The sequence below is a fragment of the Neodiprion lecontei genome, chromosome 3, assembly GCF_021901455.1.
Source record: "Neodiprion lecontei isolate iyNeoLeco1 chromosome 3, iyNeoLeco1.1, whole genome shotgun sequence".
NCBI classification, from domain to species: Eukaryota; Metazoa; Arthropoda; class Insecta; order Hymenoptera; family Diprionidae; genus Neodiprion; species Neodiprion lecontei.
Window position 1 is genome coordinate 6117362 of NC_060262.1, and position 21284 is coordinate 6138645.

Below are 21284 nucleotides of genomic sequence, written 5' to 3' on the forward strand. Positions count from 1 at the left end.
TTTTTCTATGTACCGGGATGATATGTTGAAACTTGAAAATCAACCGCGCATGCGCGAGTTTTATCGGCTGTTCGTGTAGGCTGGCCATCCCGAGTTTTCTGTTTTTGCCCGCGATGTAGTTGATACGAATTTTCGAGGTTAGAATCTCAAATAATTGAGGTAGCTGCTCGGAAAGGCTTGAGAAGCATTTTTTTATTGGCTCGGAAAGTTGATTCTTCAAAGAACGATCGGAATTTAATGCTTATGCTCTTTGAAAATTCAAACGTACACATTTTGCGTACGTTGGCAATTTACATTAAAATTTGTTTCCTATGTATTATCAGTGTGATGATTAATCCAAGTTCTAAAATTGATGTAGGTACTAGTTCTGTTTCTGTTTTTCAAATTTCTCATAAATTAAGGTAATGTATAAATTCGAATCGCTGCAACATATTTTCTAAAATCTCGAATCAAATGAACCAAATTTTCCTTATTGTATTAAACAATTATATATATAATATATACACAAACACACACACACACGCACACGATCTCAACGAAATGCGAGTTGCTACGAAAAATTGATCAAAATCATTGCACATTCCAAACGAAATTCCATTTCATTAGATCGTTCAACATATTACGCAACGTAAATCTCGCAAGCCGCATGTACGACACTGTAAAATCGTTCGATAAAAATACATGCATACATTTGTAACATCAAAGTAAACGATGATGTTTCTGGGTGCGGTTAATTCAGCTTACGAACGACATTACAATGCAAATAAGTGTCGTAATAGGTGTAACTGCAAATTTATACGCTCAGCTGATGTAACGAGCAGCGAAGATCTTGTCACATTTATACCGCGGTGTTTTTAAAACTCGCGTTCGCATTCTTCTCGTGTTTAATTAAATACATACCCCACTCTCGTTTAGTTTCCTTTCCTTTATTTCTCCCCCCCCATTTTCCAACCAACTATCTGCAATTTACGCATACCGTATGTCACTGACTCAATAATCGTAAAAAACAATACTATCATTGTTATTGCAACGAACGCGTCGTTTCTACTCGTTGTTGGAGTGATAAAACTGCTCAATTGGGTCAAAGAAATTGCTAATTATTGTTATTATGGGATTTGCGGGGGAGGAAGTAACGCAGATGGAAAGAGAAAGGGGGGAGAGAGAGAGAGGAGTGGAGAGGAGAGACGTCTGCGTTTTACCTCCTCCTTGCTTCGTGTGCAAGGCCTCCAGGCAAACGGCAACGAACCCCGGTTGCTTTCCAGCGACTGAATAAGTAAGCATTCATCGAATGCATCTGGTTTCCGAGAATTTACACGTTTAATTCTGGACCAGCGATGCGGGATTTATACACCTACGTTCTGTCACGTTGAGCAGAACACCTCAACTTGCTGCAACATCTCGCCCAGACTGTCGTCGTAATTTAATTCCCTTCAATATTTCCCCGACGAATTTCAACGACCCGAGCTGTTCCATATGATATATAACATAGGAATTTTCTCGTATTTTTCTTAGACATACGATCACTTTTTTCGAATATAAGTGGAAAAGTCAGGGAATTTCAGTATCGAAAATTTTCCGAACTAACCCCGATATATTTTTAAAGTAACAAGCAATTTTCTTGAAAACAAAATAAAAAAAAAAAATAATGTTCGAATACATATATGCATTTTTCTGTACAAAAAGTCGACTGCTTGCTGAGACGTGTTAAACTTATCGGACATATTTAGGATTTCCGCCAATTTTTATTCCACATATAACACGTCAATTACGTTTATTTATTAATTACCAAAATAACAACTATACTAAACACACATGCATATGTATGTTCACACTCGCGCCAATTGCACTTTGCACGCAATGCTCGTGTCGATTTGAGAATGCAAGTGCGAGTTCGCATTCGAGCTGTAATGTTTAACGGTACTGAGGCGTGTATGGAATGCGAAGAGGAGGAAGAGGAGGAGAGGAATAAGTTGCAGGAGAACGAGATACGTTCATATACATACATATACATATATATATATATAAACCCACATGTGTATAACGCACGTGGTGCATGGACAGTGTCACTCGCATTGTCATTTGCGGCTTTGGTTAATTCTCACTGTATGTACACTCGGGGACAATGAATCTGAGACGGGTAATTTTTTACACCAGACAGTTACGTTGGCAACACCGAGAAACCTGCAGCGCCACAGTCGGCCGAGCGCGAAACAAACTCAATCTCAATAAAGAACAACATAACCAATGACCGTCGAATCTAACCTTAGAATACTTGTTGACGTGTCGATCGCTGAGAAAAATTTCAATTGATTGAGTAACTGGAAGAATTGAGTAAAACCGATATCGTTGAAAAAAAAAACTGTTTCAATATCGTTGGGAATTACGAAAAACGAGGTATGCGTTACCGTTTTGCGCTGGTGTAAAAAAATTAGCTGTCGTGAGATTCATTGTCCCCAAGTGTACGTGACGCACTTGACACCTAAAATGCACTCGTAAACCTAATACACGCATCATCGTGATGGCCGTATTATATATACATGTATAAATGCACACACACGCAGTTTCAAACTAGTCATATTATTTGGACGTGGCGTTATCGCGTCGTTCGTGCCGCGTTCACTTCTCGCGCGCTATCTTAAAGGTTCTTTTCTTTTTCTTGTTCATTTTTTTCTTGTTTCTTTTCTTTTTCATGATTTAAAAAAAAAAAATTTCTGGTCTTATTTTTCGACTGCTTCTCGCTTCGGTTTAGACGAACAAGAATTATCCTCCAGACAGTGCAGCAGCGCAAACGCGATTATATTATATGTATATCTGTGAGATGCGCTGCGTGCATATGTATAATATATATATATCACGGTGAAGCGAGTTATCGCCTTGCGGACTTTTACAATTGCACGGGAGTCACGCAGATATATTATGTATAAGGCATTCCACCCCGCACTGATCTATGTATCATCAACACCGTTAGCGATGTAAAAAAATAATTTTTTTTTTATTCCTTATTTTTAAATATGTCGTGGAGTGAACAAAAATAAAAAACATCTTGCACCTCGATTTTTTACTGCTTCCAAAAACGCGTGACTCCAATTTTCGAATGCATAGGCCCAATCGATTGACTTCACATTTTTTTTTTCCAAATTCTTTGTTAAAATACGAAAATTTTTACAGACGATAATGAAAGTAAAATAAATACAGATTTAAATTTTATTCGTTTGTTTATTTTCTTTTTTTTGTTTCACTTCTCGGTTACTTGTTTTGCCTGTAGCTTCCAAGCCAAAAGTTTGTCCGCTTTCATCTTGGTCTCGAAATTTTTGTTATTTAACAGAGAATGTATGACAAAAATTTAAAGTCAATCGATTGGGGCTAATTATTCGAAAATTTGATTTTCGTTTTTTGGGGAGCAGTAAAAATCGAATCCGATGTTCGAGAAATCTAAAACTCGACGAAAGGCGTTCTTTTTGTACACTCTGATTGAAAAAACAATTTTAAATAACAAAAGTCGCCGTTGGTGAAGGTCAGACGTAGGTTGGCTTGGTGTGGAATGCCTTATATATATATTTATTCCCGTTTTCGCGGTCTTCGACACCTGAAGCCTCGCGTCGTCGTCACGCCAGGTTAAAATAATAACGATTATACGTGCACAATATATGTACAGTGGAGGAACGGTTTCAGCGAATTATTTTCGTCTCGTTTTCGTGCAGTCGAGAACGAAATTAAAAAAAACGAAACAAAGGGGGAAAAACACGGTTAAATAAATGAATGAATGGAAATAATCGTTTCTCAATTTTTCAAATTTTTCACGAAATTGTTTCTCACTGCATTATTTTATTTGTTTTAAAGAAACTTATGTCAAATTTTGTATACATACGTTTATGAACTGGGAAGTTGGAATCGCTGCTGAAGACTTATGAAAAACAAAACGTGACAATTGTAGACGCGCCGTTTTATTACACAATACAAATCTTATAATTTATTATAAGTTATAAATTTTTACTGCAGTCAGAATGAGTGAGATTTATATACTTGATATCAAATGTACGGTTGTTTAATTCCATTGTTGACTGATCGAATGGTACAAATTTTTACATTTTTACACACTAAACGCAATAGAATAAATACAATGTATTTAATATGATAAAATTGAGAGTGTTCAAATATTGCATTCGAGCCGAGGGGAAAAATAATTCGGTGAATTGACGTGTCAATAAGTTTGTGAATCAATTATAATTCAATTGATTCATCGAGAGTTAACTGAATTATTAAATACTAACTCTCAAATAATGATAAATTACTGAGAAATGAATGAATTATGGAAAATTAAGTCAAATTGGATTTGAATCAGTTTGGATTGATGCCAGAATTATTTATTCGCAGAGAGAAAAAAAAATCAAATTAAAACATGAAGTTGAATCAACAGAAAATAAAAAAGGAGGAATTGAAATATTTTAAGACTCCCTTCAATTTGAATCGAATTAGAGCGAACGATCGAGAATTATCGAGAGAAAAATTGAAATTCATGAATTGGAATAAATTACACTAGTTCAATTAAAACATTTCTCTGAATTAAAAAATTAATTTGAAATAAAAAAAAATTGTTTAAATTACACGAATTAATTTCGATTAATGCAACTAAAAAAATTATTCTGCCAATCAAATCTCGAGTTATTTCCCTCTTGATTACGAGCGTTATTAAATTATCAGTATATAAAATTTGTGAATTATATTATAACAATAATAAACATTCCTAAAAATTTTTTTTTTCCTTTGGTTTACGAATTAAAAATTCGAAACTGATTCTGGGTACAATATTCAGACTTGTATACATTAAAGCTGTATTATTAATACACAAAATGAAAAGGTATAAAATGTATGAGATACGAAAAAATAGAATCCTTACATCGCAGTTACATGTGTCAACTTATGTGAGAAACGGAACGTCGCGAATCTACTTAATTGTAAGTTCACGAGCGTGCGGTTTTAACAGGCTGTCCATTATATTATTAACGCGTAAAGTATCCTCCTGTTTGAATTCCCCGTTTACATGATACTTGCGGAAAGGGAAGTAGAAAAAAGAATTAAATCCAAGGTAAAAAAAGCCATCTTGTAACCGTGTAGCTACCGGATTATACCCTTGACGCATTTCGCTTCAAGTGTAATACGGGCTCAACTCCCTCCCTTCACCCTCGCCCTTCTTTCCCTGGCATTTGCACGTTGACTCGTTAAAAATAATTCAGTTAATCACACGTACGATTCTCAGAATCGAACCTCTTATACTCTGACATCTACCTAACTTTCAACGTACCTACACTTGTAATGTCCGAATTATTCGATTGCAATACCAATTATTTTAATTTTTTATATTTGTTATTTTTCGGAGCTGTTAAGAGAGAAAATTCTGTGAAAAAAATATAAGTAGAATCATTACAATTAACGGTTTAAATTGTATTGAAGTTGAAACTTTGGTGTATACAATCAGTAATTAGAAACAATTATTTTTTATAGTGAATAGCAAAGTTGACCCTTTGAATAACAGTAATTACGAATGTGAAATTAGATTTAAAAAATTCAAGATGGTGGATCTAATATGGTGGACGAAAATTTGAAATTACATCGAATCCGGTCAAAAAAATACTATGTACGGATTTTTGGGGTCGCTGAATGGATTCTCGGCATACTGAATTTTTTAAATCTGATTTCAGATTCGTAATCAGCGATCTCAAGAACCCTTAGACAGAGTTTTTATTCTCCGGATACGATCGAATTTGAATTTTTCTTCCGCCATATTGGATCCACCATCTTGAAACTTTATAATTCCGATTTCAGATTCACGATCAGTGACCCTAAAAACTTATAATTTATGTAAAACGTGTACATATGTGTAGAGGGTTAATTTTCTCGGAAAGCAATTGTTTCTTCAATTTTCATGTTTTTTTTTTTTTCAATCAATTTGTTTCTAACAATGTCAATTTACATTATATCGCAATAATTACTCTCGAGTATTGAGAACCCTATTAGTACACTATCTACCAAGAAATATATAGAAAAGTTTTCTAAATATACAAATAATGGATGTACAATAGGTGTTAACAATAATTACTACTATGACTCAAAGGGTTAACACCATTTTTTTTTTTTTGTTTTTATTTTCAATAATTCCCAATAGCATCAATTTACTACATAGCAATTATAGTAGCGAGAAAATATAGTACATGTGTTATACCAGACAAAAAAAGTAGAAAAAAAGGAGTACAAGATTTTCTGGCTATACGGTTATACATTTCCGTTTGGGTGGGGGTAAGAAACTAGAATGACCGATTCATAGTAGGACGAAAATATGAAATTTTCAAAGACGTTAAAATCCAATTCGTAGAATTATCAAAATGTAGAAAGTCCAAGTACAAAAAATTGAAACTAGAGAAATATCAAAACATAGATCGGTAAAATCTAGAATCTGTATCCGATCCTACATTTTGACATTCCACATTCTGATCTTGCTACTCTTTTTGCATCTCTGTACAAATCGATTTTTCACATTTTTTCAAATTTTTTCTAGTTACTGTAACAAATCATATTTTTCTCAGCGTATTTTCTCGCGGCGATTGCACAAAGTATATAAATAAACGCGTGCTGATCCGCGTAGGCGCAGCATGCACGATGCATTTTCCTTATTACCAGTGTAATTCCGCACTGCTGCCGCACTCGCCGGCTATAACGCTGTTACTGTGACGCGAATAAACCGTGGAACCCTCATCATCTGCACGTGCAATCCCGAGAACGTGTAACTCGCGTTACGTTTTGCAAATGCGGTGCGAAAAAAGTCACGGACCTCGCACGCGGTTCTATTTTTGAAATTCTCTTACTATCGTCCTGACGTTTCATGAATGAAATTAAATGAACGCGTGAAGTTCATTTAATTAACTCCGGTGTTGGTATATATATACATGTATATTAGACTGCCTCAAAAAAAAAAAAGAAAACTATGTTTTTTTTCGATCTCCAGCTTCATGAAATCATAGTTTATAACATAATATTGAACCTCGTGAAAGGAAATCGCCGTGCGATTTTTTTAAGACGTGCCGCACCGAGATCTTGTAATTCCCATTTGATTAACACGTAAGAAATCCAATTCTGACGGTTGGCGGGAGACAATAATTTTTCTATGCAACGAACGGAACTCTACATAGTAGCGCTAAAGGGTGAATTCACCCGCCTTGCCTCCTTTCAATGATCTAGTAGTCATCATAGATAAAAGACGTTTATAAACCTCTTATGTCTTTGAAAAGAATAAGGTTGCTGCGTCAACCAACATTGTTGTAAAAACAGTCTCGTTTCAGACTTAAAACCAGAAACACGTACCCTGCAATTAAAGCTTTTTCTCAACATATTATTAACGCTTTTGATTTTGGTTTCATAATTAAACTCACGGATCCATATTTATTTTTGTAACGTCCAAGAACGTTACACTATATAATATATGTTTGCTGAGGCCAATGTATTATAAGAAAAAAATTTGCTCTTGTATGAGAAAAAAAAAATAATAATAATAAAATTGGCACGTGCAGTTTTTTTTTTTTTTTCTTTAAATTCTTATTCTCTTCTTCATTTTTTCGTTTTGGTCTGGGAATAGGAAAGGAATTTTATAATATGGAAAGAAAAAAGTGCAAGTAAATAACGAGGAAACAAGCATGAACAGGAGAAGCGGAAAGATCGAGTCAGAACGAGGCGAAGTTGCAGTGCAGTACTATCTGCGTGCCACGCCTATGCGTATTATTGATAATTGAGGTTCGGCGTAGGTGAAAGCCGTTCACTTTGCGTCATATCTCCCCGAGGTTTGGTGCTCAACGATCGTAGGTCTGGTAGGAATTGTTGAGCCAGTGGGTGAAAACACGCCCATGGGTACATAGAGCATTAGTAGCGGGATATATATATAAATATATATATACATTATTATAAAACTATAGCTATATAACAGATGTGCAACGGCTGAAACAACGCCGCTGATCGATCATTGCCTTAAACGTACCTACCCGTGAGCTGCTCCGCTACAGAGAGGCCTTCGAGTTCCGATCCATCCGCGAACGAACGAGATCACTTCTTACCGCTGATTGCGAAACGGAATTTACCCAATCCGACTGCAGGCCGATCCGCAAAGGCGTTCGCACCATTCGATACACCGGATTCATTTCGTGGAAATTTTACAAATTACTCTTTTCATCTCAGATTGCTTAATTTTTTTTTTTTCTTTTTTTATGTAAAGTAAAGTTAAAGCAAGTACAACTGGTTGAAAATTGCACTGTGATATCGGAATTAGCGAAATTTAATCGGATGTAATTATTGCATGATTATCATTTTTAACTGAAATCGAGAAATATGACCCAATCATTTTTAAATACGAAGAAAAAGGAAATATATTATCCATGAAACTTCTTTATTTAACATTCTGCAATGCAGAATGTAGTTTTACCGATCGAGATTTATGCAATCTACTTGTGTCGCGGTACGCGATTGGCTGAGAATCGAGGCGTCGGCCAATCGCGTGAACTGTGAGAAAAATCTCTGTCGGTAATACTTACCCTTCGAGTTGCACGGACGCAGCTGGATTTAACCTGTGCTAAATTGTCCGTGTAATATTTTCCACGAAATCTCGCAGCAGCTTGAACCTGGAAATCGATACCCAAGACTCGAGAAATTAACCCTCTTCCTCCGTATCCGTAGCGGAAATTTTTGCACCCTACTCTTCATCAATCATCCAACATTCCCGAAACTTGTAATTATACACTGCGGGTTGCAGCGAAGACCGACTTCTGACAAGGTTGAAGGCGACGAAAGTTATAATGGATGCGCATAAATCAAGTTTTCCAAATAAGCATCAAAATAGATTTTAGGATAATTAGTTTTTTCCGGTTTTTGTGTCGATTGTAATCCAAAAACAGACTATATGCTTGAGAGTTGAATTTCCTTTCAAGTTTTCAGTTTTTTTTTCTTCTTTCCCTGACTTAAAATTTGTAATAAAATACTTGGCGGAATAACAAAAAATTTACGACATAATATCAATACTTTCGGTTTCAAGTACGAGACATAAAAACACATGTCTCGGTGTTTTATCGTCTATCAACTAGATTTAACGTTGAAAAGTAAATAAAAAAAAAATCGAGCGAGTATATGTTCCTGACTGTAAACTTGATCAACAAAAACCAACGATTATAATTAAATACGTACGAAAATTTTATGTATGAAATGTTATTCCTGATCATTATGTGAGTGCACTGTAATTAAGTTACACAGAATAATCTTTGACAGGTCGATGTCGCAATGACGCAAATACATTTTAACGACCTATTTGGCAATATTCGTACAATCAAGTAAACACATAATACAATTGTAAGAAACATTTATTCAACGAACCGAATTTCTTTAAAGTCCATTTCATTGAAAGTTACGTCAACAGTGAGTTGATTTAGTTCTTGGACAAGAGAACACTTAAAGGATTTTGAGAATGAAGAACGTAACGGGAGTTGAATGGAAGTGCCGTTAATAGATCTCAAGGTAGAAGGATCGATCGATCGGCGGATCTCATTTATATCCGGAGATCAGAAGGCTGAACAAGTTGGTCATTATTCTATCAGGCGTTTAAGGAAGTGGCCGGTTTTTGCCTTACCTTCCTCTTCTTGACTTTCTCCTTGTTCTCCTCCTCCTCCTCCTCCTCCTCCTCATTCGAAGCGAATGACAAAAAAACTTGTTCTCGAGGAGTATGCGCCTACTCTATACGTATCGTACGTGTGCCTACTTGTCGGCCACTTCGCATGCACGGGAAATCTTATTTATTCTCTTTTGTATAACCATGCGTTGCTGCTGCTGCTGTTCTTTTTCATTCTCGTCTTTTAACTCTATTCTTCCCCGCCCCGTTCTCTTCAATTATCTTAAGCAAATTTTACGATTCTTGAAAACAAAAAACAGTCGAGAGAGATTCATCTCGGGACGAGTAAATACACGACTATGGTATTTTCTCTATGGTTAGTTTAAAGACCGTTCGAAGTATTTAAATCATTAATGAAGTAAAATAAGGAGATGAATTAAATTAGTCGAAAACGTGAAGGAGAAAAAAATATGTCAACATTACATTTTCCAAAACTATTCTTTCAATGTAAATTACATGGCGGTCGGATACATGGAAAAGCTAGAAATGTAAGGGAATTTTTGTTATGGTTATGGGAGAAACTAAAAATATCGGTTTTCTTTCTTGGGAACTAGAAACGAATTTTTGAGATAGCAAATTTACTTGTTTTACGTTTTCAGAATTGAGAATTGACTTTGAACCGAATGTAAAGTTGATAAACTTAACGATTTAGATTTTAGTAACATGCTAGAACTGAGAAAATGTCAGGAAAAACTAAGTTTTAGGTTCTGGAAAACTTGGAAATGTCAAAGATTTTTTTTTTCACCAAAAATTTGTGGCCACCCTAACATTTCTTTTAAATCAAAGTTATATCTCTGTCAAAATAATATCTCTCTCTACTTTGCAGCTTTCCACAAATCTGTCGTACGTTAAACAATTCTTATCATTCCGTTTATTATTATGCAAAATCTAGTTGTTCTCCATTTCTGATGATCAATCCAGTAATAAAATGAGTTTTTGAAATCCTTACACTCAATTTTCATTACCCATTTACTGATCAAAGGTTTTCCTTTCCGCTTAAAACATGCATAGTCGAATTGTTTGAATTTGTTTTTCCACTAATTACTCTGAAAGTCCGTTCAGTGTGCGAATAATCTTACGTTTCTTCCTCCACCACTTGAATTTCGCGTTCGAAATTTTCCTACCCGTTTTTTCAACTCCTCCTTCAACGTTATACTTCTATTACGGACCTCGACTTCCGCGCCAATGTCGATGACCGTCGATGCATCACGTAGCTGTCAGGCCTCGGTTGTCTCCCGTAGATAAAAGCGCCTGCATGCAGCAGGCCATCGAAACCCTGCATGTACCTCGTACGCCCAACGTGTCCCTTCGGTCCCACCCATACCCATAGAAATTATGCATGTGCGTACAGAGAACCACATACTCACATAATATCCGTAGCCACCCACTAACGACCTCGGTGAACGATCTGAGTATACGACGCAATTCACACCTTTGAAAAATTCAAGACAAGATGTCGTATAAAAGTGCTCCGTAATGTGTACATTGTTTTACTCGCAATTGAAAACGATATGAAATAAGACGAGAAAGCAAACGAATAAACAAATTAGAGAGGTGATGAATTCAATTGTATTATCTCGTAACTAGAAAAATTGAGTAAAACAGGTATCGTTAAAAAAACTGTTTCAACATTGTTGGAATTACGAAAAACGAGGTACGCGTAAACATTTTGCGCTATCGTCGATGCAACAGTGATCGTAATGAGAAAGAATAGTAACGGATACCAGACTTTCCGGTAACAGCTAGAAAACTAAATTTCATTTTCTACCTAGAACAATATTTTTCGTTTGTGGTAAAAAATGAAAATAGTTAAGGACCGAGCGGTAACCGGAACTAAAAATTTCTCTCATTGTCAGTGGAGAGATAAAAAGGGGATCCTGAAGGACCAGACGGTGTCCAAACGGTCGTGACTTACAGCTGCGGCAAGGAAGAGAGAAGAGGGGGGTTGGGCTTCTCGAAGACAGATCATTCGGTGCCGATAGGGACCGTTTTTGCTCTCTTTCCCGCACGGCGGCGCTGGTGGCCAGTCTCGGGCCGACCTTTTGCCTTCGTGGCCTTCCTTGATACAGCGGCGCAGGTAGGGGAGGCAGGGAGATCCCCGACGGAGATAACGCGAGAGGAAAAGAGAGAGAGAGAGAGAGAGAGAGAAAGCGAGGGCGAGGGTTGGGGATGATTTACGAACCCGTGTCCGCCCCCGCTACGCGGCGCTCGTTCATCAAGGGCCGTTTCTCTCCTCCACCTCGCCTCTCTCCTTCCCTCTCTCTCTCCCTCTTTCTCTCTCTCTCTCTCTCTCTCTCTGTGCACGGTGCGCTCACTGTGCGGCAGCAGCAGCAGCAGCAGCGCACTTTCCGCTTTGGAAAAGCAAACAAGCCGGCGCGGCGAGGCGCAGACTCGTGTCTGGATGGTGTAATAAAAACCCCGTCCGTGGAACCCGCGATTCCGGCTTCAGCTTCTGCTGTTGCTGCTGCTGCTGCTGCTGCTGCGCCGCTTCGTTGACTAATTAATTACCTGCTAGCCTAGCGAGCTAGACCGACGACGCGACGCCGCTCGTTATTAGACGCACCTGCGTCAGGTCCTCTGAACCCGGATCAAGACGCTACCAACCCGAGCTTTCAACCACCTGGTGGTCCACGGCAAACTGCCGATCACCCTTTTAACCGAAATCCAACCCACTTGATTATTATGCCTTAAACCGATATTACCGGATTACGCTTATTTCGATTTGGGGTGGAGGAAATTATCGCGTTTTTACATTTTTTTTTTTGTTTTTTTGTTACCTTCTTTTCATTGGGGTGATTTCGAGTGGCGATGAAAAATTTTTATGGACATTTTATGTGCAGGGTTGAAATACTGATGCGTTTTGGAAGTAACTGTAGCTAGTCGTAAGTGAGGGAATAAATGAGAGAATTTTAATGAATACCTTACCAGATATTAATCTTGTTATGATTAAGGATCCAATTCATAAATAAATCATATATCGTGCTTCGTGGCCAGATGTAAAATGATTTAAAAAAGAACAAATACAATATTTGTAATACCGACTTTCATCTTTCGTGGGAGCATTATTCCAATTCAGAGCTCTTGGATTGGAGTTAAAAGCTTATAATCCTTGTACAAAGGATCGCGAGAAATCTGTTTCCTCTTTGCCAAAGTGAGAAGGTGTTGATCATGCATTGTTTAATCAATTGCTTTTGGAGTAAATTGTAAATTTTCTTTGTCACTAAAACACATCGAATTCATTTTTCTATCCAATCGGTTTTATCCAAATTGACTCTAGTAAATGCGACTATTTCACAAAATGTTTTGTTGCTCGAAAATAATCTGTGCGCTACTTATTTCAGAACTACCAATACAATTTTTACTCGTCGATATTTTCGGAACTCTGTCAAGTTCATTAATTAATATTTCGCGAAAACGGTTCTCGAAAAGATTGGACGCGAAAGACAATTTCGTAAGAACGAAGCGGAATCGGTTTGTGCGGTTGCGTGCGGTAATAAAATCGCATCCGTAGCATGATGAAGTGGTAAATCCATAATTCATCGGCAATTAATTACATCGAACTACCTTATGCGGCGAGCTGAAGGAATCCTTGACACGTCTGGTATCCACCTCTGCTGCAAGTTATACGAATCGCAACGGTTATGGTCGTTTTACGTGTGTGACACGTCTCTCAAATGTTCTGTCTCAGCATTTCACCCTCTTAATATAACTATGTCAAAATTTCTTGCGTAGCTGTATTCCCATTACTACGGATATCAATAATTATTTTATTCAAAAAAAATTTCTCGTGTATAAAAATTATTAGAATCAAGTTGTATTGGTGTTAATTTTACGGTTCAGTTCTCGATTGAAGACAGAAATATTCATATAATTTTATAAGACTGAAGAATATCGTCTCTAATAAATGGCATACCTATTTCTTGATGAAATGAACTATCTGTTCATTGATTCTTTCTCCGTATCAATTAACCGATTCACTTTACCCCACTCTTTTCAACGAGAGAGAAATTCTCCTGTAATACAATTAACGTGACGTAATAATATTCAGCAATGTATTAATTAAATAGTTAGAAGGTTATAATTGAAGTTGAAAAGACAGTCTTTCTTGGTTTATTGATAGAATCTGAAAACGGACCTCTTATATTTCTATAATTAGTCAACGGTACTCGTTTTTCACCCGAAAGCTCGTGTTGACCCCAATTAGTGACTGTATAATGCAAATCCAAGAGCAAATCGCGCCGTAAAATTGTATACTTAGTGCATACTTCCCAAGCTTGCAAAGTCCTTCCTTTCTTCCGGTTGAAAGGTTTGTTCCACGCTCGACCGACTCTGGAAAGATTTGTTTCCGTTCCAAGGGAAACTGGACCAAGGGTCAGAGAATCTCGTTGTTTATTCGTGCCGTCCGACCAGGCGGCTCTTATACCTACCGCACAGAATTTATTCGCTTTCAGAGGCAGCGGCTACCTTTGGTCGGGTCGATACATCCTTGAGCACAACAGACCGAGCAATTATCCACCGGGGGTTTCGGCTTCGTGGATTTAGATAAAGATCCGGAACCGAAGTCGCGTTACCAAAATCGCTTTGTGCCTTCGACTGTGCGATCGGTTTACTCAAAATAGACATCTGGGGGATGAAAACAGTAGTTGGTTCATTATCCGTTCAGTGCATCGATGATCGAAGGTGTACAAAGTCGTTTGATGATTTCGAAGCACTGCAGCTTTTTCGTATCGATAATAATCTCGAACAAGGACTTTTGAAATTAAAGCAATCAACCAAAGTCCAGGAGTTTCACGAAGTGTGATTAGAAATTTTCACTGTATTTGAACAACGTGTAATTGATGCACGTACAATGTAACTCGTATAATGTACGTGCAGGTTATACCACTGAAATTCTTTAAATATTTGTCGGAAATTAGAACTTAAATAGGAAAGAAATTATGACCATGTGAGAAAAGAGGGAATTAAATTTCATTGCCTCCCCTTAGAATACCGCGAGTCAAGCGCTCAATGCTTGCACAGCTTCCATTCCATCTCGCCCTGGGATACGTGACCAGATTTTCCATCCAGAAGAAGAACCATGCCGCTGCTTTGTGCTGCTGATGTACAACGCTCGGTGACCCGATTTCGTGCCGGTCACCCGTCGCATCCAATCAGCGATCAATTATCCTCCAAAAAAGGACCTCCGCGAAGCTCTTGCGCGTGTGTGGTACTATATGGTGTTGGTTTAGTCGATTACACACCGAAACGGTATGCACGACCCATGAACAACCGGTGCGCACAGACTTTTTACCCCAGGGGGTACCTCATTAATTATTTAACACATTTTTTCCGTCAAATAAGGTAAGAACGCGAATTTATTTTCGCATCAAGGCACCAAATTATTGCAACATTTGCAAGAAAGTGTAGCGCGAGTCATCGTGATAAAGAAAAATTGTGTCGAGAAAATAGAAGTATATTTTTTGCTTATCTTGTTGAAACTGAGACTAGGTAGGAACCGTTTTTTAGTACCCACGACTAGAAATTTCTCTCTGTGTGGCTTCCTGGCTCCCAGACTTAGCCTCGGATCGATATCTCATGAATTTTTCGTAATCGTACATGTGTGGGTGAAAACCTATCTGGATCTCGTCGCTGGCACGTTCACCTCGACCGAATTGATGACCGTCCTCAGGTTTACGAGGGAATCTTGCGAGATGAGCTTACTTTAACGAATTTGTTCAGTTACATTTCGTTGAGTTAAATCTTGCGATGTTTTCTACTTTAATCGAAACTCATTCCATTTTAATTGAAGGTAATGATTGTGGAGTGAAGTAAAGTTCTTGATTACTAGAAAATTGGCATGACTATCTAATGGTTTAAATGTTCTCGTTCGTCTGAAGTGTTTTCCAATTCCAATGAGACTAGGGACAAACTCGCAGAACCTTTCCAGAGAGCTGATTTGTTGATTTCTGATCACCTTACATGATCTAATCATTAGTTGAAAAACTGTATATACAATATTCATGAGACAAGTCACGATTCTCAATCTCCCATGTTCGATCCATTGTCATTCCGTAGATATTGGTGTCGGGTGAACAGCAACAAAAGAATCAGAAAACTGGAACCTTGTCGTTGAAAGCTGGGTTTTCTTGTTATCATCGGTCTGAAAGCGTGATTATTTTCAAATAACTCGTAACCTAACAAAATTGTACTAAAACGACTTATCGAAATTAAGGTCCAAAGATCGGAACCCCATACAATACTTGTAACCTTTAAGACATGTGAACATCGTTCCAAACAAACTCAGCCGTTGTCTTCTTGCATTAACTCCGAGAAGAACAACCCAGGCATCTTGAGCGTCACTTTTTCATGATCCAAGTTGAATCGGTGTCTGGAAAATGATTTAGATGGCTCGCGATCCGACGATCGACTTTGAACATGGTTTCTTTCATTCAAACGACGGAACACCGATCGACGTTGAGAACCACTGAAAACTACCGGCTACCTCTGGCACGAAGCTAAGCCAGTCGAGTCTTGAGTACTCTTGAGAGTAGGACCGTGAAAGCTACTGCCTGCAAATGCAGCCTACCTGGAGTTTGTTCAGGAAACTTCATGGGACACCTCTTCGAGCGGAGTTGCTGACCGTAGAGGGACGTAAATAATTCCCGAAAGAAAAAGAGGGAACAGGTTATATCGGGTATAGTGCGCATGGCAATAATTTATGCAACGGGCGATTCGAGTCTTGGCGTGGCGCGTCGTTCGCCTCGCTCGGTACGGCGTGAACTCACACAATACTGGACAACACACCGACCGATCCGCGAATCGATCTCACTGAGCGATCGTCGCGCCACCCCGACTCGAACCGACCACCGTATATTTTTCAACGAGGGAGAAAGGAACGAATGGAAAGGGAGAGTAACAACCTCTCTACTCGCTTTTGGCCCAGAGTGTACACCCATTACGAGTCGAGTGATTTACACGGGGGAGTATATCATAACCCAAACAACGCCAGTCTCTCTCTCTCTCTCTCTCTCTCTCCGGACTCATCGTATTCCTGGCAGCAGCGATGCTAAAACTGATTCATCGTCGGCGATACACCGGGTTCTGCCACTGCAGTATTTGTGGTCGTTCTTTTACCCTCGATCGCCGTTTCGCTTCTTGTGTTTTTTCAAGTCCTGATTGCGCTGCTGTCTCTGTTTACCTTGTAGTCGCCTTAGTCGATTAGGATTAAGTACCATAATTCTCTTCAGTCTTCTTGAAGTTGCTGTGGGTTAAATTTTCGATCATGGTAGTGGTCAGGGACATCGGGTTAGGATGGGTCGTCGATGAGCTTAGTTGTTGATTGGTGAATGTTTATTGTTCGCGGTTTGCAATGAAATATATCAATCATATTCGTATATATGTAGACATTCTAATGAAAGTTCATCACCTTTATCTATTTTCAAAACGGTCTTCTATTTTTTTTTTTGTCTCAGTTATTCGTTTAAAATGGTAGAAAAGACATTGAAATTCACATTGGATTTTTATTTCCATTGAATATTCTTTTAGCTACATAATCTACGTAATCTGAATTCATGTATTATAGTTATATTGACGTATATACGTGAAATGATATGTATAATAAACAAACATTTAACGCGGAGGAAACTTTCTTTGATACGAAGAGAAATATATAGAGAGATGAAACTAGTCGTGCTTCTGATTCAAATAGGTATACGTATGTATGAATATGTTTAATTTCTAAACATACAGCTTCCGTATTCTGATGGGATAAACATTTACTTGCTGTATCAGTGCGCATAGAAGCCCTTATTTATTTCAACGAAACATTTTTTTTTTTTTAAGCCTAAATAAACCAACCGCAGATCACACTTGGACTGCTCAGTGCAAGCTTTGACTTTGAGAAACTGTTTATTTTACGTAATCGTACATGTATGTTCAATTTCTGGACATCAAATTTGAAGTGCGCTTACCTTGCGGATTTTTTTTTTTTTTGCCTTGGATTACGCTTAAAAATGTCGAATGATTTGATTGTTTGATACTGGTACGTTAAAAGCTGCGCGTTTTTGAGACAACTCTCGCGAATTTATCGTCATGGTATTTCGGTGGTCTAAGAGGTCACAAATATCCTTGCGGCGTCCTGCGGACCGAGTTATCGTGAAACCCAGCCGGGGGTCTTAGAGTCTGCAGTCAGGCGAATTTTTCATTTCACTTTTCACTTTTTATTTGAAAATTCAACGACATTAATACCCTGCAGACCGTGCAAATGTCCCGCTGCTGTACCACGGCTATATAATATACCCAGCTCATATCTGCTGAATTTATGACTCTGCAGACCATCGTAAATATTTAAATCATCTTCCATCCGTTGGACGAGAATCGACTCACTCGGTCGCAGGTTATATACCCGTGCAAACGAGCTCCAGGTTGTTCATGGTGGGCGGTTTTCTCAGGCATACCCTCGAGTTAACGCTTTGTCCGAGGTCGACCCCTGACCACGTCCACTATTGATACAAAATGATAAATCAATAGTTTAGTATTCATTTGGGATTTCACCTATATGACCCAGACACTCGCGAAATGTGCTTAAACCGCTTTAGTACCGATCGATTGATGGCTTGCAGAAAGTCCTGACAAGTTGCAAATCGAGGCCACGCAACATTCTCGATTGGTCATCAGAGTGAAACGATTCGTTTTAGGCAATAGTTCATATTATGGCTTCTGAAGACGTTTCGAAATGATTGACGATCTTTTAGAAATAGGGATACCGCGTCATGTTCGTGATTGCAGGTTGTGTGACCATGGTATTCATTACGTATACAGTAAGCTCAGGAACTTTTATTGGTTCCTAACATTCATGAAGCGTGTGTAGCTTTTACTTCTACTGTATTCGAAGAAGTCGCCCTTTTATTCTTATTTATTGTTATAAAAGTTGGTATGGCAATACATATATTTTCATGTTTTTGTATAAAATTACCATTTTAATCTGACGTCAATCGGTGAAAGAAACTCAAGGAAGCCCAAGTATGAACTACAAAAAATGAATTTCTTTCTGTGGTGACGATCTTTTCTGTATTTTAAAATCCTTCATACGTCGTCAAAAATACGAGTCTTTGCACATTCGGAAACCAATCTTTGACCTGATCCCCGGCTCGAATATCCATCTCCGTCATTCTTGACCCGTGCGTCTGAAGACGTATACCCTCCGGGGAGTCGGTGATAGGCCAAATCGAACGAGGAAAAATTGTTCAATATTACGGTTAGATGGGTTCCCCCCCTCCGCCGGAGCGACTTACGCATGGGAGAGGACAAAATTCCCATCCGTAAATCCCGTCCCTCGGGGGTATCGAAATCAGCCCCCTCTATCCATAACCACCCGGTCTTTTCGCCCGTGTACGAGACTTTCGCATTGCCCCGACGCCTCGACACCGCGTGAGTCACGTGTTTGCGTGGGGTGGTGGTAGGAGGTGCGTATGCCAGGGAAGAAGAGACACCCTCGCTAATTGCTTCGCCCCTCCAACCCCCGCCCGCACTATTACTGGGACTCGTTTGATTGACGGGTAGGAATCGAACGCCCTCAAGTTCTGTGTTGGAACCCAGCCACGAACGTAGATAAAATCACGCATCAAATTCGAGTCACGTTTCGACTACGAATCAGTCAACCGCGTCGCGTCATCAAGGGGAATCGGGGAACGTGGTAGTACCTTTATCAAGATTTGATTTGATTTTCATGGAGTTGAACACTTTGCGAGGGTTTCTTTGATCGTCAAATTCGCATTTCAGGTAATTTCAAATTGCAGACAACGAATCCAATAACAATCACAAGCACAACCATCGTAAAATACTTTTATCGAATGAGCTGCACTTCTTGTCTTGACGTGGTTCGTTGCGTGTACTGGCAGTGAGTAAAAACATTCCTGGAATAACGCGTCAGCATAAATATGACCAAAGATATCGCCGGAGAAATGGAAGTAGCACGTGTTAGCACCTAAAGTATTCAAAATATGACTGCTTATGATACCCTCTTCAGAAATTATCACTCAACCTTACGGACCAACTGTGACTTGAAGAAGCAGGAATAACACGTGATCCATAATGAATATTCATTTATTTCTGTTTGTTTGTCAATAGTGTTCATTTGCCTCGTGCGCATTGCTATTATACAAAGGTCAGAAATGATCACAGTAAGTAAACTATCACATCCCGGCGTTCACGATTGGATTGTGTCGTTGACTACCATTTGGAATGTTACATGTTGTTGATCAAATTTAAATCCACCGATTAACCAGAGAAAATTTTGTAACGTGAATATCTTCAGGAAAATCAAACTGTTCGGGGGACATTTCGAATTCAGTTTGGATCTCTTGAGTCCCTGATTCACTGAACACCTCATGCCTGCAGCGGTGAGATGAAATGAAAGAAGATGAGACGAATCGAAACGAAATAAGCGGTGAGAAGAGGAGAAGAGAGCCAGGGTGGGGAGAGTATTTTGCGTCTGAATCTTTCGAATCCCGGAGATCCGGCTCGCCTATCAAACCACACACGACGCTCCGGTGGGTGTATGACTGCAGCAGCAGCAGCAGCAGCAGCAGCAGCAGCAGCATCAGCAGGCTCGTGTTGTTCCTTTCCTCGAGTCGATCCCGACTCGTTCGTGTGTGGATGGAACCGCTGCAGCACCTTCGATGCATCGCCTCCCACAACTATAAATAGCACCACATTAGGCAGCAGTTAACAAACGTTAAAACTAACACGGCCTCCAACAATAACATTTTGCTCCGGTCACGTGGCGCTCCTGCCCCACGCCCCCTGCCCCACGACTATTATAAGACCCGCGACTGCTGCGATGCTGCTTCTACTACCACTGCCAATGCTGGTGCTGGTTCTGTCAGCGTCGCTCTGCGATATAACCGATAAAGCTCGGAGTTTGTGGGCCAGTCCTAACGTTTTACAACCTCGCGATCCGGTCATTGTCAATATAACCAATGGGCAAGTGGCCACCACCACCACCAATCGGCTAGTCGCAGGGTGCGTAATGCGCGACATCCTTTATCCGCAGGACCTTGAATAACAGTGAGAAGAGAACAGACAAGATCACAGTTTTTTTTTTGCAGGCATCACTGCCGGGGAAATCATGAGCTCGCGTTCTGGACGATGATGCGTCATGTATTTCTTGCGGTATGACGAGGCTGTCGATACAGGATGAGTTGGAATTTCTTACCAATTGTCCATTTTCTTTATTTGGATCAGTGGTGTTACTGCACGGTAATATAGCTGTAGAAGCAGTCCTCAGAAATGAAGACCATTATGTTGAACATACTGTTTGATTTTGAGTACATGTGAAACACCTGGTTGTAAACCAAGCGACGAGTAATGGATTTGTGTCTTTTTTGAATGAATGTTATATTACCAGTCAGCTTCATCACCTTTTACGTTCATCGGTATTTGTTCGTGGATGTTATACTTCCAGCTTTGGTAAATACACAAAAGACGATAAATAAAAGTGTATATACGGTAACCGTCATCACCTATAAGTCATAGATAAGAATGTAATTCTCGTTAGTCGTTCATCTCGAGTCGTCGAGAAGAACTATAACGGAACGAAAACGAAAGA

General features: G+C 39.0%; 1 protein-coding gene across 3 annotated transcripts in view; it reads left to right on the plus strand.

The window, feature by feature from the left end:
- LOC107220232 (frizzled-2) overlaps positions 1-21284 on the plus strand; it is a 102683-nt gene that overhangs the window by 74074 nt on the left and 7325 nt on the right. The gene's annotated exons all lie outside the window — the stretch shown is intronic.